Here is a 17,112-nt window from a genome sequence, read left to right as displayed (position 1 = left end):
CTACGCTGTCTAATGCATTCCCTACTGTTGCACTCCCTGGAGTGAAAAAAGTCATTTTTACCCCTACGCTATCCAACACTTTCCTTACTGTTTCACTCTCTGGAGTTGGAATAGTAATTTTTACCCCTACGCTATCAAACGCTTTCCCTACTGTTGCACCATCTGGAGTTGGAATAGTAATTTTTACCCCTACGCTATCCAACACTTTCCCTACTGTTGCACTCTCTGGAGTTGGAATAATAATTTTTACCCCTAAGTTATCCAATGTTTTCCCTACTGTTTCACTCCCTGGAGTTGGAATAGTTATTTTTACCCCTACGCTATCCAACGGTTTCACTACTGTTGCACTCTTTGGAGTGGGAATAGTAATTTTTTCCCCCTACTCTATCCAACACTTTCCTTACTGTTTCAATCTCTGGAGTGGGAATTGTAATTTTTTCCCCCTACTCTATCCAATGCTTTCCCTACTCTTGCACTCTCTGGAGTTGGAATTGTAATTTTTACCCCTTATCTATCCAACACTTTCCCTACTGTTACACGCTCTGGAGTGGGAATAGTAATTTTCACCCCAACGCTATCCAATACTTTCCCTACTGTTTCACTCTCTGGAGTTGGAATAGTAATTTTTACCCCTATGCTATCCAACGCTTTCCCTACTGTTGCAACCTCTGGAGTTGGAATAGTAACTTTTACCCCTACACTATACAACACTTTCCCTGCTGTTGCACCCTCTGGAGTTGGAATAGTATTGTTTACCCCGATGCTACCCAACGCTTTCCTTACTGTTTCACTCTCTGGAGTTGGAATAGTAATTTTACCCCTAGGCTATCCAACGCTCTCCCTACTGTTGCACCATCTGGAGTTGGAATAGTATTTGTTACCCCTACGCTATCCAATGCTTTCCCTACTGTTTCACTCTCTGGAGTATGAATAGTAATTTTCACCCCTACTTTATCCAACGCTTTCCCTACTGTTGAACTCTCTGGAGCTGGAATAGTAATTACTCTTAAGCTATCCAATGTTTTCCCTACTGTTTCACTCTCTGGAGTTGGAATAGTTATTTTTACCCCTACGCTATCAGAAGCTTTCCCTACTGTTGCCCTCTCTGGAGTGGGAATTGTAAATTTTTCACCCCTACGCTATCCAACGCTTTTCCTACTGTTGAACTCTCTGGAGTGGGAATAGTCATTTTTACCCCTACGCTATCTAATGCTTTCCCTACTGTTGCTTTCTCTGGAGTGGAAATAGTAATTTTTATCCCTACTCTATCCAACGCTTTCCCTATTGTTGAACTCTCTGGAGTGGGAATAGTAATTTTTACCCCTACACTATCCAACGCTTTCCTACTATTGAACTCTCGGGAGTGGGAATAGTAATTTTTACCCTACGCTATCTAATGCATTCCCTACTGTTGCACTCTCTGGAGTGAAAAAAGTCATATTTACTCCTAAGCTACCCAACGCTTTCCTTACTGTTTCACTCTCTGGAGTTGGAATAGTAATTTTTACCCCTACGCTATCAAACGCTTTCCCTACTGTTGCGCCATCTGGATTTGGAATAGTAATTTTTACCCCTACGCTATACAACACTTTCCCTACTGTTGCACTCTCTGAAGTTGGAATATTAATTTTTACCCCTAAGTTATCCAATGTTTTCCCTACCGTTTCACTCTCTGGAGTTGGAATAGTTATGTTTACCCCTACGCTATCCAGCACTTTCCCTACTGTGGCACTCTTTGGAGTGGGAATAGTAATTTCTACCCCTACGTTATCCAACACTTTCCTTACTGTTTCCCTCTCTGGAGAGGGAATTGTAATTTTTACCCCTACGCTATCCAACGCTTTTCCTATTGTTGAACTCTCTGGAGTGGGAATAGTAATTTTTACCCATACGCTATCCAACGCTTTCCCTACTGTTGCACCATCTGGAGTTGGAATAGTACTTCTTACCCCTACGCTATCTAATGCTTTCCCTACTGTTGCTTTCTCTGGAGTGGAAATAGTAACTTTTACCCCTACTCTAGCTAACGCTTTCCCTATTGTTGAACTCTCTGGAGTGGGAATAGTAATTTTTACCCCTACGCTATCCAATGCTTTCCCTACTGTTGCACCATCTGGAGTTGGAATAGTACTTCTTACCCCTACGCTATCCAATGCTTTCCCTACGGTTTCACTCTCTGGAGTAGGAATAGTAATTTTTACACCTACGTTATCCAACGCTTTCCCTACTGTTGCACTCTCTGGAGCTGGAATAATAATTACCCCTAAGCTATCCAATGTTTTCACCACTGTTTCACTAGCTGGAGTTGGAATAGTTATTTTTACCCCTACGCTATCCAACGCTTTCCTTACTGTTTCACTCTCTGGAGTTGGAATAGTAATTTTTACCCCTACGCTATCAAACGCTTTCCCTTCTGTTGCACCATCTGGAGTTGGAATAGTAATTTTTACTCCTACGCTATCCAACACTTTCCTTACTGTTGCACTCTCTGGAGTTGGAATAATAATTTTTACCCTTAAGTTATCCAATGTTTTCCCTACTGTTTCACTCTCTGGAGTTGGAATAGTTATTTTTACCCCTACGCTGCCCAACGCTTTCGCTACTGTTGCACTCTTTGGAGTGGGAATAGTCATTTTTACCCCTACTCTATCCAACACTTTCCTTACTGTTTCAATCTCTGGAGTGGGAATTGTAATTTTTACCCCTGTGTTATCCAATTCTTTCCCTACTCTTGCACTCTCTGGAGTTGGAATTGTTATTTTTACCCCTTATCTATCCAACGCTTTCCCTACTGTTACAATCTCTGGAGTGGGAATAGTAATTTTCACCCCAAAGCTATCCAATACTTTCCCTACTGTTTCACTCTCTGGAGTTGGTATAGTAATTTTTACCCCTATGCTATCCAATGCTTTCCCTACTGTTGCAACCTCTGGAGTTGGAATAGTAACTTTTACCCCTACACTATACAACACTTTCCCAACTGTTGCACCCTCTGGAGTTGGAATAGTAATGTTTACCCCGATGCTATCCAACGCTTTCCTTACTGTTTCACTCTCTGGAGTTGGAATAGTAATTTTACCCCTAGGCTATCCAACGCTCTCCCTACTGTTGCACCATCTGGAGTTGGAATAGTATTTGTTACCCCTACGCTATCCAATGCTTTTCCTACTGTTTCACTCTCTGGAGTATGAATAGTAATTTTCACCCCTACGTTATCCAACGCTTTCCCTACTGTTGAACTCTCTGGAGCTTGAATAGTAATTACTCCTAAGCTATCTAATGTTTTCCCCACTGTTTCACTCTCTGGAGTTGGAATAGGTATTTTTACCCGTACGCTATCCAACGCTTTCCCTACTGTTGCCCTCTCTGGAGTGGGAATTGTAATTTTTCACCCCTACGCTATCCAACGCTTTTCCTACTGTTGAACTCTCTGGAGTGGGAATAGTCATTTTTACCCCTACGCTATCTAATGCTTTCCCTACTGTTGCTTTCTCTGGAGTGGAAATAGTAATTTTTACCCCTACTCTATCCAACGCTTTCCCTATTGTTGAACTCTCTGGAGTGGGAATAGTAATTTTTACCCCTACGCTATCCAACGCTTTCCTACTATTGAACTCTCTAGAGTGGGAATAGTAATTTTTACCCCTACGCTATCTAATGCATTCCCTACAGTTGCACTCTCTGGAGTGAAAAAGGTCATTTTTACCCCTACGCTGTCCAACGCTTTCCTTACAGTTTCACTCTCTGGAGTTGGAATAGTAATTTTTACCCCTACGCTATCAAACGCTTTCCCTACTGTTGCACCATCTGGAGTTGGAATAGTAATTTTTACCCCTACGCTATCCAACACTTTCCCTACTGTTGCACTCTCTGGAGTTGGAATATTAATTTTTACCCCTAAGTTATCCAATGTTTTCCCTACTGTTTCACTCTCTGGAGTTGGAATAGTTATGTTTACCCCTACGCTATCCAACACTTTCCCTACTGTTGCACTCTTTGGAGTGGGAATAGTAATTTTTACCCCTACGTTATCCAACACTTTCCTTACTGTTTTCCTCTCTGGAGAGGGAATTGTAATTTTTACCCCTACGCTATCCAACGCTTTTCCTATTGTTGAACTCTCTGGAGTGGGAATAGTAATTTTTACCCCTACGCTATCCAACGCTTTCCCTACTGTTGCACCATCTGGAGTTGGAATAGTACCTCTTACCCCTATGCTATCTAATGCTTTCCCTACTGTTGCTTTCTCTGGAGTGGAAATAGTAATTTTTACCCCTACTCTATCTAACACTTTCCCTATTGTTGAACTCTCTGGAGTGGGAATAGCAATTTTACCCCTACGCTATCCAATGCTTTCCCTACTGTTGCACCATCTGGAGTTGGAATAGTACTTCTTACCCCTACGCTATCCAATGCTTTCCCTACGGTTTCACTCTCTGGAGTAGGAATAGTAATTTTTACACCTATGTTATCTAACGCTTTCCCTACTGTTGCACTCTCTGGAGCTGGAATAATGATTACCCCTAAGCTATCCAATGTTTTCCCCACTGTTTCCCTCTCTGGAATGGGAAATGTAATTTTTACCCCTACGCTATCCAACGCTTTCCGACTATTGAACTCTCTGGAGTTGGAATAGTAATTTTTACCCCTACGCTATCTAATGCATTCCCTACTGTTGCACTCTCTGGAGTGAAAAAAGTCATTTTTACCCCTACGCTATCCAACGCTTTCCTTACTTTTTCACTCTCTGGAGTTGGAATAGTAATTTTTACCCCTACGCTATCAAACGCTTTCCCTACTGTTGCACCATCTGGAGTTGGAATAGTAATTTTTACCCCTACGCTATCCAACCCTTTCCCTACTGTTGCACTCTCTGGAGTTGGAATATTATTTTTTACCCCTAAGTTATCCAATGTTTTCCCTACTGTTTCACTCTCTGGAGTTGGAATAGTTATTTTTATCCCTACGCTATCCAACGCTTTTGCTACTGTTGCACTCTTTGGAGTGGGAATAGTAATTTTTACCCCTACGTTATCCAACACTTTCCTTACTGTTTCCATCTCTGGAGAGGGAATTGTAATTTTTACCCCTACGCTATCCAACGCTTTTCCTACTGTTGCACTATCTGGAGTTGGAGTAGTACTTTTTACCTCTAAGCTATCCAAAGTTTTCCCTACTGTTTCACTCTCTGGAGTTGGAATAGTTATGTTTACCCCTACGCTATCCAACACTTTCCCTACTGTTGCACTCTTTGGAGTGCGAATAGAAATTTTTACCCCTACTCTATCCACCACTTTCCTTACTGTTTCAATCTCTGGAGTGGGAATTGTAATTTTTACCCCTATGTTATCCAATGCTTTCCCTACTCTTGCACTCTCTGGAGTGGAAATAGTAATTTCTACCCCTACTCTATCCAACGCTTTCCCTATTGTTGAACTCTCTGGAGTGGGAATAGTAATTTTTACCCCTACGCTATCCAATGCTTTCCCTAATGTTGCACCATCTGGAGTTGGAATAGTACTTGTTACCCCTACGCTATCCAATGCTTTCCCTACGGTTTCACTCTCTGGAGTAGGAATAGTTATTTTTATACCTACGCTATCCAACGCTTTTGCTACTGTTGCACTCTTTGGAGTGGGAATAGTAATTTTTACCCCTACGTTATCCAACACTTTCCTTACTGTTTCCATCTCTGGAGAGGGAATTGTAATTTTTACCCCTATGCTATCCAACGCTTTTCCTACTGTTGCACTCCCTGGAGTTGGAGTAGTACTTTTTACCTCTAAGCTATCCAAAGTTTTCCCTACTGTTTCACTCTCTGGAGTTGGAATAGTTATGTTTACCCCTACGCTATCCAACACTTTCCCTACTGTTGCACTCTTTGGAGTGGGAATTGTAATTTTTACACCTATGTTATCCAATGCTTTCCCTACTCTTGCACTCTCTGGAGTGGAAATAGTAATTTCTACCCCTACTCTATCCAACGCTTTCCCTATTGTTGAACTCTCTGGAGTGGGAATAGTAATTTTTACCCCTACGCTATCCAATGCTTTCCCTAATGTTGCACCATCTGGAGTTGGAATAGTACTTGTTACCCCTACGCTATCCAATGCTTTCCCTACGGTTTCACTCTCTGGAGTAGGAATAGTAATTTTTACACCTACGTTATCCAACGCTTTCCCTACTGTTGCACTCTCTGGAGCTGGAATAGTAATTACCCCTAAGCTATCCAATGTTTTCCCCAAAGTTTCACTCTCTGGAGTTGGAATAGCTACTTTTACCCCTACGCTATCCAATGCTTTCCCTACTGTTGGACTTTTTGGAGTGGGAATAGTAATTTTTACCCCTACGCTATCCAACACTTTCCTTACTGTTTCCCTCTCTGGAGTGGGAAATGTAATTTTTACCCCTACGCTATCCAACGCTTTCCTACTATTGAACTCTCTGGAGTGGGATTAGTCATTTTTACCCCTACGCTATCTAATGCTTTTCCTACTGTTGCACTCTCTGGAGTGAAAAAAGTCATTTTTACCCCTACGCTATCCAACGCTTTCCTTATTAATTCACTCTCTGGAGTTGGAATAGTAATTTTTACCCCTACGCTATCAAACGCTTTCCCTACTGTTGCACCATCTGGAGTTGGAATAGTAATTTTGACCCCTACGCTATCCAACACTTTCCCTACTGTTGCACTCTCTGGAGTTGGAATAATAATTTTTACCCCTAAGTTATCCAATGTTTTCCCTACTGTTTCACTCTCTGGAATTGGAATAGTTATTTTTACCCCTACGCTATCCAACGCTTTTGCTACTGTTGCACTCTTTGGAGTGGGAATAGTAATTTTTACCCCTACTCTATCCAGCACTTTCCTTACTGTTTCAATCTCTGGAGTGGGAATTGAAATTTTTACCCCTATGTTATCCAATGCTTTCCCTACTCTTGCACTCTCTGGAGTTTGAATAGTAATTTTTACCCCTTATCTATCCAACGCTTTCCCTACTGTCACACTCTCTGGAGTGGGAATAGTAATTTTCACCCCAACGCTATCCAATACTTTCCCTGCTGTTTCACTCTCTGGAGTTGGAATAGTAATTTTTACCCCTATGCTATCCAACGCTTTCCCTACTGTTGCAACCTCTGGAGTTGGAATAGTAACTTTTACCCCTACACTATACAACACTTTCCCTACTGTTGCACCCTCTGGAGTTGGAATAGTAATGTTTACCCCGATGCTATCCAACGCTTTCCTTACTGTTTCACTCTCTGGAGTTGGAATAGTAATTTTACCCCTAGGCTATCCAACGATCTCCCTACTGTTGCACCATCTGGAGTTGGAATAGTATTTGTTACCCCTACGCTATCCAATGCTTTCCCTACTGTTTCACTCTCTGGAGTATGAATAGTAATTTTCACCCCTACATTATCCAACGCTTTTCCTACTGTTGAACTCTCTGGAGCTGGAATAGTAATTACTCCTAAGCTATCCAATGTTTTCCCCACTGTTTCACTCTCTGGAGTTGGAATAGTTATTTTTACTCCTACGCTATCCAACGCTTTCCCTACTGTTGCCCTCTCTGGAGTGGGAATTGTAATTTTTCACCCCTACGCTATCCAACGCTTTTCCTACTGTTGAACTCTCTGGAGTGGGAATAGTCATTTTTACCCCTACGCTATCTAATGCTTTCCCTACTGTTGCTTTCTCTGGAGTTGAAATAGTAATTTTTACCCCTACTCTATCCAACGCTTTCCCTATTGTTGAACTCTCTGGAGTGGGAATAGTAATTTTTACCCCTACGCTATCCAACGCTTTCCTACTATTGAACTCTCTGGAGTGGGAATAGTAATTTTTACCCCTACGCTATCTAATGCATTCCCTACTGTTGCACTCTCTGGAGTGAAAAAAGTCATTTTTACCCCTAAGCTATCCAACGCTTTCCTTACTGTTTCACTCTCTGGAGTTGGAATAGTAATTTTTACCCCTACGCTATCAAACGCTTTCCCTACTGTTGCACCATCTGGTGTTGGAATAGTAATTTTTACCCCTACGCTATCCAACACTTTCCCTAATGTTGCACTCTCTGGAGTTGGAATAATAATTTTTACCCCTAAGTTATCCAATGTTTTCCCTACTGGTTCACTCTCTTGAGTTGGAATAGTTATTTTTACTCTACGCTATCCAACGCTTTCGCTACTGTTGCACTCTTTGGAGTGTGAATAGTAATTTTTACCCCTACTCTATCCAACACTTTCCTTACTGTTTCAATCTCTGGAGTGGGAATTGTAATTTTTACCCCTATGTTATCCAATGCTTTCCCTACTCTTGCACTCTCTGGAGTTGGAATAGTAATTTTTACCCCTTATCTATCCAACGCTTTCCCTACTGTTACACTCTCTGGAGTGGGAATAGTAATTTTCACCCCAACGCTATCCAATACTTTCCCTACTGTTTCACTCTCTGTAGTTGGAATAGTAATTTTTAACCCTATGCTATCCAACGCTTTCCCTACTGTTGCAACCTCTGGAGTTGGAATAGTAACTTTTACCCCTACAGTATACAACACTTTCCCTACTGTTGCACCCTCTGGAGTTTGAATAGTAATGTTTACCCCGATGCTATCCAACGCTTTCCTTACTATTTCACTCTCTAGGGTTGGAATAGTAATTTTACCCCTAGGCTATCCAACGCTCTCCTTACTATTGCACCATCTGGAGTTGGAATAGGAATTTTTACCCCTACACTATCCAATGCTTTCCCTACTGTTTCACTCTCTGGAGTTGGAATAGTTATTTTAACCCCTACGCTATCCAACGCTTTCCCTACTGTTGAACTCCTTGGAGTGGGAATAGTCATTTTTACCCCTACGCTATCCAACACTTTCCTTACTGTTTCACTCTCTGGAGTGGGAATTGTAATTTTTACCCCTACGCTATCCAATTCTTTTCCTACTGTTGCACCCTTTAGTGGTGGAATAGTAATTTTTACCTCTACGCTATCCAACGCTTTCCCTACGGTTGCACCCTCTGGAGTTGGAATAGTAACTTTTACCCCTATGCTACCCAACGTTTTCACTACTGTTGCACCCTCTGGAGGTGGAATAGTAATTTTTACCCCATCGCTATTCAACGCTTTCCTTACTGTTTCACTCTCTGGAGTTGGAATAGAAATTTGTACCCATACGCTATCAAACGTTTTCCCTACTAATGCACCATCTGGAGTAGATATAGTAATTTTTACCTCTACATTATCCAACGCTTTCCCTACTGTTGCACTCTCTGGAGTTGGAATAGTAATTTTTACCCCTAAACTATCCAATGTTTTCCCTACTGTTTCACTCTCGGGAGTTGGAATAGTTATTTTTACCTCTACGCTATCCAATGCTTTCCTTACTGTTGCACTCTTTGGAGTGGGAATAGTAACTTTTACCCCTACGCTATCCAACACTCTCCCTACTGTTTCCCTCTCTGGAGTGGGAATTGTAATTTTTACCTCTACGTTATCCAACGCTTTCCCTACTATTGAACTCTCTGGAGTGGGAATAGTTGTTTTTACCCCTACTCTATCCAACGCTTTCCCTATTGTTGAACTCTCTGTAGTGGGAATAGTAATTTTTACCCCTACGCTATCCAATGCTTTCCCTAATGTTGCACCATCTGGAGTTAGAATAGTACTTGTTACCCCTACGCTATCCAATGCTTTCCCTACGGTTTCACTCTCTGGAGTAGGAATAGTTATTTTTATCCCTACGCTATCCAACGCTTTTGCTACTGTTGCACTCTTTGGAGTGGGAATAGTAATTTTTACCCCTACGTTATCCAACACTTTCCTTACTGTTTCCATCTCTGGAGAGGGAATTGTAATTTTTACCCCTACGCTATCCAACACTTTTCCTACTGTTGCACTCTCTGGAGTTGGAGTAGTGCTTTTTACCTCTAAGCTATCCAAAGTTTTCCCTACTGTTTCACTCTCTGGAGTTGGAATAGTTATGTTTACCCCTACGCTATCCAACACTTTCCCTACTGTTGCACTCTTTGGAGTGGGAATAGAAATTTCTACCCCTACCCTATACAACACTTTCCTTACTGTTTCAATCTCTGGAGTGGGAATTGTAATTTTTACCCCTATGTTATCCAATGCTTTCCCTACTCTTGCACTCTCTAGAGTGGAAATAGTAATTTCTACCCCTAGTCTATCCAACGCTTTCCCTATTGTTGAACTCTCTGGAGTGGGAATAGTAATTTTTACCCCTACGCTATCCAATGCTTTCCCTAATGTTGCACCATCTGGAGTTGGAATAGTACTTGTTACCCCTACGCTATCCAATGCTTTCTCTACGGTTTCACTCTCTGGAGTAGGAATAGTAATTTTTACACCTACGTTATCCAACGCTTTCCCTACTGTTGCAGTCTCTGGAGCTGGAATAGTAATTACCCCTAAGCTATCCAATGTTTTCCCCACTGTTTCACTCTCTGGAGTTGGAATAGTTACTTTTACCCCTTTGCTATCCAATGCTTTCCCTACTGTTGCACTTTTTGGAGTGGGAATAGTAATTTTTACCCCTACGCTATCCAACACTTTCCTTACTGTTTCCCTCTCTGGAGTGGGAAATGTAATTTTTACCCCTTCGCTATCTAACGCTTTCCTACTATTGAACTCTCTGGAGTGGGATTAGTCATTTTTACCCCTACGCTATCTAATGCTTTCCCTACTGTTGCACTCTCTGGAGTGAAAAAAGTCATTTTTACCCCTACGCTATCCAACGCTTTCCTTACTGTTTCACTCTCTGGAGTTGGAATAGTAATTTTTACCCCTACGCTATCAAACGCTTTCCCTACTGTTGCACCATCTGGAGTTGGAATAGTAATTTTTACCCCTACGCTATCCAACACTTTCCCTACTGTTGCACTCTCTGGAGTTGGAATAATAATTTTTACCCCTAAGTTATCCAATGTTTTCCCTACTGTTTCACTCTCTGGAGTTGGAATAGTTATTTTTACCCCTTCGCTATCCAACGCTTTCGCTACTGTTGCACTCTTTGGAGTGGGAATAGTAATTTTTCCCCCTACTCTATCCAACACTTTCCTTACTGTTTCAATCTCTGGAGTGGGAATTGTAATTTTTACCCCTATGTTATCCAATGCTTTCCCTACTCTTGCACTCTCTGGAGTTGGAATAGTAATTTTTACCCCTTATCTATCCAACGCTTTCCCTACTGTTACACTCTCTGGAGTGGGAATAGTAATTTTCACCCCAACGCTATCCAATACTTTCCCTACTGTTTCACTCTCTGGAGTTGGAATAGTAATTTTTAACCCTATGCTATCCAACGCTTTCCCTACTGTTGCAACCTCTGGAGTTGGAATAGTAAGTTTTACCCCTACACTATACAACACTTTCCCTACTGTTGCACCCTCTGGAGTTGGAATAATAATGTTTACCCCGATGCTATCCAACGCTTTCCTTACTGTTTCACTCTCTAGAGTTGGAATAGTAATTTTACCCCTAGGCTATCCAACGCTCTCCCTACTGTTGCACCATCTGGAGTTGGAATAGTAATTTTTACCCCTATGCTATCCAATGCTTTCCCTACTTTTGCACTCTCTGGAGTCAGAATATTAATTTTTACCACTACGCTATCAAACGCTTTCCCTACTGTTTCACTCTCTGGAGTTGGAATAGTTATTTTAACCCCTACGCTATCCAACGCTTTCCCTACTGTTGCACTCCTTGGAGTGGGAATAGTAATTTTTACCCCTACGCTATCCAACACTTTCCTTACTGTTTCACTCTCTGGAGTGGGAATTGTAATTTTTACCCCTACGCTATCCAATTCTTCCCTACTTTTGCACCCTCTAGAGGTGGAATAGTAATTTTTACCTCTACGCTATCCAACGCTTTCCCTACGGTTGCACCCTCTGGAGTTGGAATAGTAACTTTTACCCCTATGCTACCCAACGTTTTCACTACTGTTGCACCCTCTGGAGGTGGAATAGTAATTTTTACCCCTACGCTATTCAACGCTTTCCTTACTGTTTCACTCTCTGGAGTTGGAATAGAAATTTGTACATATACGCTATCAAACGTTTTCCCTACTAATGCACCATCTGGAGTAGATATAGTAATTTTTACCTCTACGTTATCCAACTCTTTCCCTACTGTTGCACTCTCTGGTGTTGGAATAGTAATTTTTACCCCTAAACTATCCAATGTTTTCCCTACTGTTTCACTCTCTGGAGTTGGAATAGGTATTTTTACCTCTACGCTATCCAATGCTTTCCTTACTGTTGCACTCTTTGGAGTGGGAATTGTAACTTTTACCCCTACGCTATCCAACACTCTCCCTACTGTTTCCCTCTCTGGAGTAGGAATTGTAATTTTTACCCCTACGCTATCCAACTCGTTTCCTACGGTTGAACTCTCTGGAGTGGGAATAGTTGTTTTTACCCCTGCGCTATCTAATGCTTTCCCTACTGTTGCACTCTCTGGAGTGGAAATAGTAATTTTACTTCTACGCTATCCAATCCTTTCCCTACTGTTGAACTCTCTGGAGTGGGAATAGTCATTTTTACCCGTACGCTATCCAATGCTTTCCCTACTGTTGCACTCTCTGGAGTTGTAATAGTAATTTTTACCCCTACGCTATCCAACACTTTCCCTACTGTTGCATTTTCCGAAGTGGGAATAGTAATTTTAAGTGTTATGCTATCAAGGGGTCGATTCCGATTCGAGAAAAAATTATCCGAATAGCCTTTTCAGAGAGTTTTTCCCGTACGAATCATACCCTGCAATGTCCCCCGTACGTACGACAAAGTACGATTCATACCAGGAGCTGGACTCTGTGCGAAACGTACAGAGACCGTAAGAATCAAATCCCCGTATGAATCTCCCTCGGAACCAGCTGTACGCGACATCTGTACGGTTCACGGCTGGTTTTTCCGACCCAGCAGTGTCGGGTACGCACCGTACAACCCTTTTTCTACGGGAGCTGAAAACAGCCGTAAAAGCAGAGTTTGCCCTGAAACAGGTACGGAACGCCCCCCCCCCCGGTGCATACACCCCATTATCACAGGGGTACGGTGTGTACCCCTGCGATCATGGGGTGTACGCACCGTACCCCAGCGATCATGGTGTGTACGCACCGTACCCCATGTTCGCTGGGTGTACGGTGTGTACACCCTGCGATCGCAGGGGTACGGTGCGTACACCCCATGATCGCAGGGGTATGCACCGTACCCCGCGATCATGGGGTGTACGGACCGTACGGTGTGTATGTGATTGTGTGCTTTTCCGTACGAAGCGCTCTTACCTAACGTGGAGCGTACGAATCGCCTCCTCATACCCCGGTCTGGATCGTACTCGTTGGGTAGTACGGCATGTTTACGATTCGTACGGAGAGGGCTCCGGATACGAATTGTACGGACGGTTTTTTCCAGGATCGGAGTCGACCCGCAAATATTATCATTACTGTAGTTTTTTTGGGACTTTGAATAGTAGTTTTATTTATTTAGCTATTTAATCATTTTTATTATTTTTGATAATGTAGTATATAACTAATTTTAAAAATATTGAAAGTATATTTTATTTTTTAATGTATTAAATATAAATATTTACTTTTTATTTGTTGTGCTATTGTTTTATGTGTGTAGATGTATTTGTAATTTATAATAATTTTTAATAATTTATAAGTTATTAAAATAATTATTTGAAGTTATTATTAAGTAAGTATATATTATATATTTTATGTATATGTTTAATTAATGTTATATTATTGTATATGTATGATTTATTATTTTAAACATTATTAAATATTTTAAACTATGTTTATTTTGTTTATAAGTATGATGTACTTTATTTTACACTTTTTTATCACAAAAAAAAAACCAAATTTTTAACTACGATATTTTTAACATCGATATTTTGGTTTCAATATTTTTGTTCTTGTTGTAGATAGGTTGTCGATATTCTTGCCTTCGATATTCCTGCGTCGATTTTTCTGTAGGTCGATATTTTGTCCATCAATGTTCTGTCAGTGATCCGATTCAAGACTTTGGCATTTACATATTTGTTTCACGCTTTGCTCTTGGGGTCATTTTATGTTTGAAATCATTTCAGATTTGTATTACGCTTAGCGCTTGGAATCATTTTATGTTTGAACTCATTTCATATTTGTGTTACACTTAGCTCCTTGAGTCATTTTATGTTTGAACTTATTTCATATTTGTATTCAGCTTAGCCTTTGGGTTCATTTTATGTTTCAACTCATTTCCAACTTCTGAGAGTTTTGTTTCTACTTTATATGCATTCAAATTTGATATTAGGACAAATATTGTGAACTTGAAACCACTCCTTGTGCATGTAAGCATCCTGTTACCCTTCTGATCATCATATCGTATGAACCCTGGCTTATGTAGCCCTTTGGGCCTGTTCCTAGATGTGAATATTTGTTTATGGGTGCTTTGTGCAAACAAAACATCTTGTCCAGGCGCCATTCGTTTACCTGTCTGTAGATGACACATTATCATAGCCAGTGACTCTTTTTTGGCAGCATTGTTCTTAGAAAACTATATTTGGATTGTGTTCTCCTGCAACCTACAGACAAAGGCTAAGAGAGTATCTCATATCCTCTTGAGAAACAGGTGACTAGCATAACTCGCTTATTATGAGTGTGTTGAGTGCGCCTGGTGGTCCTGGAATGTCTCTGTACTCATCTGTTGCATTTCTTAATTTATAGAGAAACACAAGTCCTCAAAAAGGCGTCTCCACTCTGCAAACACATCCCCTTGAGGGTGCCAGACTGGAACTGGCTTTGTGGAGTAGCAGTGTTCTCTCTCTTTTTCTCGTCCCATTCCCCTTCCCTTTTGGGTCACCCACCATGACCCCTGTAGCGAGTTCAGTAGTGCCGAGAGGTGTTCTAGGAGGAGAGGGGACAGCTCATTACTCCTGCAGACAACCTGAACTTCAGCGAGTGGCTGTGCCACAGTCTGAAATTAAACCAAGCCACAAAATACAGGCCCGCCTGAGCGATGATTTCTAGGAGGGGTCCTTTGGCGATTTATCACAGGCACTAGACTCAGACGCTCACACTTTAGCAGATATTACAAAAGCCTTAACAAGTTTACAATAGACGGTCTCAAATCTGAGACTAGAGAATCAGGATTTCGGATGGGAGTTACAGCGGTATAAGCCTTGAGACAACCCATGAATGAAAATAAGGTAAAACAACCCAAGACCTTTATGCAACCACCTAGGTTTAAGCTTCCTTTACACTCTCTACCTGTTCAACCAGCCCCTACTGCAATCATGGTTCCTCAACCCTTACATCTGAATGTGATAATCCCAACTCCAGTCCCGTTAGCCCCACCTGAGCGCTTCTTTGGGATAATACGAAATTCTCATGAAAACCCTTCCCACAGCCAGTGTGCTAGTGACGTTGATTATACAACACATAGTGCGTCTTCATGGGTTAACTTCTTCCATCGTGTCTGACTGTGGACCCAATTCATCTTGCACTTCTGGCAGTGTTTATGTTCCTCTCTGGTGATAAATGTCTGTTTGTCCTCTACATATCATCCACAGACGGATGGTCAAACGGAACGTACTAATCAATCCTTGGAATAAATCCTATGGTGTCTGGTCTCCGTATGGTCCTCTGAGTGGGATAAGGTTTTGCCACTGGTTGAATTTATCTTTAATAACAGTAGCACCCAGCTACTGGGGTTTCCCTTTTTTATTGTTTGACTGCCCATCATCCTAGATTGTACCCTATTCTTATACCTACCAAATCAGGAAAAGTCCAGTCGATGCAGGAACACCACACTTAGGGGCCGATTATGATGGCGGACGGACCTGAGTCCGTCCGCCACCATAGAGTAGGAGGGACCGTCCGCAGGGGCAGCGGCGGTCCCTCCATGCAAATTAGGATGTGACTGCCATCCTGGCGGTCACATCCTGTATTTTTATCATTGCGGCGGGTGCTGCTTGAAGCAGCACCCACCGCAATGATAAAAATGTGAGCTGTGCATTTGCATGCACAAAGCGGCAGGCACCTCGCGGTGCCTGCCGCTTTGTGCAGGCAAATGCAGGAGGGTACCATAGGTACCCCCCATGTGCACCCCCCACCCCCCCTTCACCCCTGGGGGCCCGCAACGGGCCCCCAAACACAAATCCGTATGCCTTTACACGGCGGAAATGCCGCCGTGTAAAGGCATCTTTCCGCAGACATCCTAATATGGCTGGCGGTGTCTGATAGACACCGCCAGCCATGTTAAAGCTTTTCCGCCGCGGTCGGAAGGCGACTGCGGCGGAAAAGCTGCGGACTGAAAAACGATCCCCCAGCCATCCTAATCTGGCGGGGGGTCTTTTTCAGTCCGCAGCGGTTTTCCCGCATCCTCCGGGCCGGCTGTGGCTTCCGCCGGCCCGGAGGATGCGGGAAAGCCGCAATCGTAATCAGGCCCTAAATTGTATAATATCCAACAAATGGTACAACGACATGTAGCTCAGTATCAAGGGGAATGTAAAACACAAGCAGATAAACATAGAATATCTGCTCCTGACTATCATAGTGAGTATTGCGTTTGGCTATCTTCCAAGAATTAACATTTGGCAGGAACAAAAAAACGACTCCCCCATTTTCTTGGCCCTTTTACCATCCGTAAAGTAGTGAACTCTTTGGCCATGGTACTTGAGTTACCCCAGGACTATAAGGTGCACCCTGTATTTCATGTATCCCTGCTTCGCGCCTATTCCCCTACCACTTGCTCAGCTCCTCCGCCTCCCCCAATTAAAGTGAATGGACAGTTGGAATTTGAGGTGGTAAAAGTTCTGGATTCCAAACGCATCCGGGGCGCGTTGCACTATTTGCTGGCCTGGGAGGCCTATGGTCCCGATGACAACTCTTGGAAACCCACCTCTGCGGTCCATGCTCCTTGTCTTATGCATCTCGTTCACCTTTACCATCCCGCAAAACCCCACCCCCTACGAGTACCTTTGGTGGGAGGGAACTGTCAGGAGCTCCCCGTCCTGTCTGGTATGTTGGCACCCTCAGGGGTCCCTGCTAGCTCACATTTCTGTCCACTAAATTGTTTGTTATTTTCCTTTTCTTGAGAAGTGTGATG

This window comes from Lissotriton vulgaris, unplaced genomic scaffold (assembly GCF_964263255.1).
Source record: "Lissotriton vulgaris unplaced genomic scaffold, aLisVul1.2 SCAFFOLD_2046, whole genome shotgun sequence".
Classification (NCBI taxonomy): Eukaryota; Metazoa; Chordata; class Amphibia; order Caudata; family Salamandridae; genus Lissotriton; species Lissotriton vulgaris.
Note: the sequence above shows the minus strand (reverse complement) of the source record.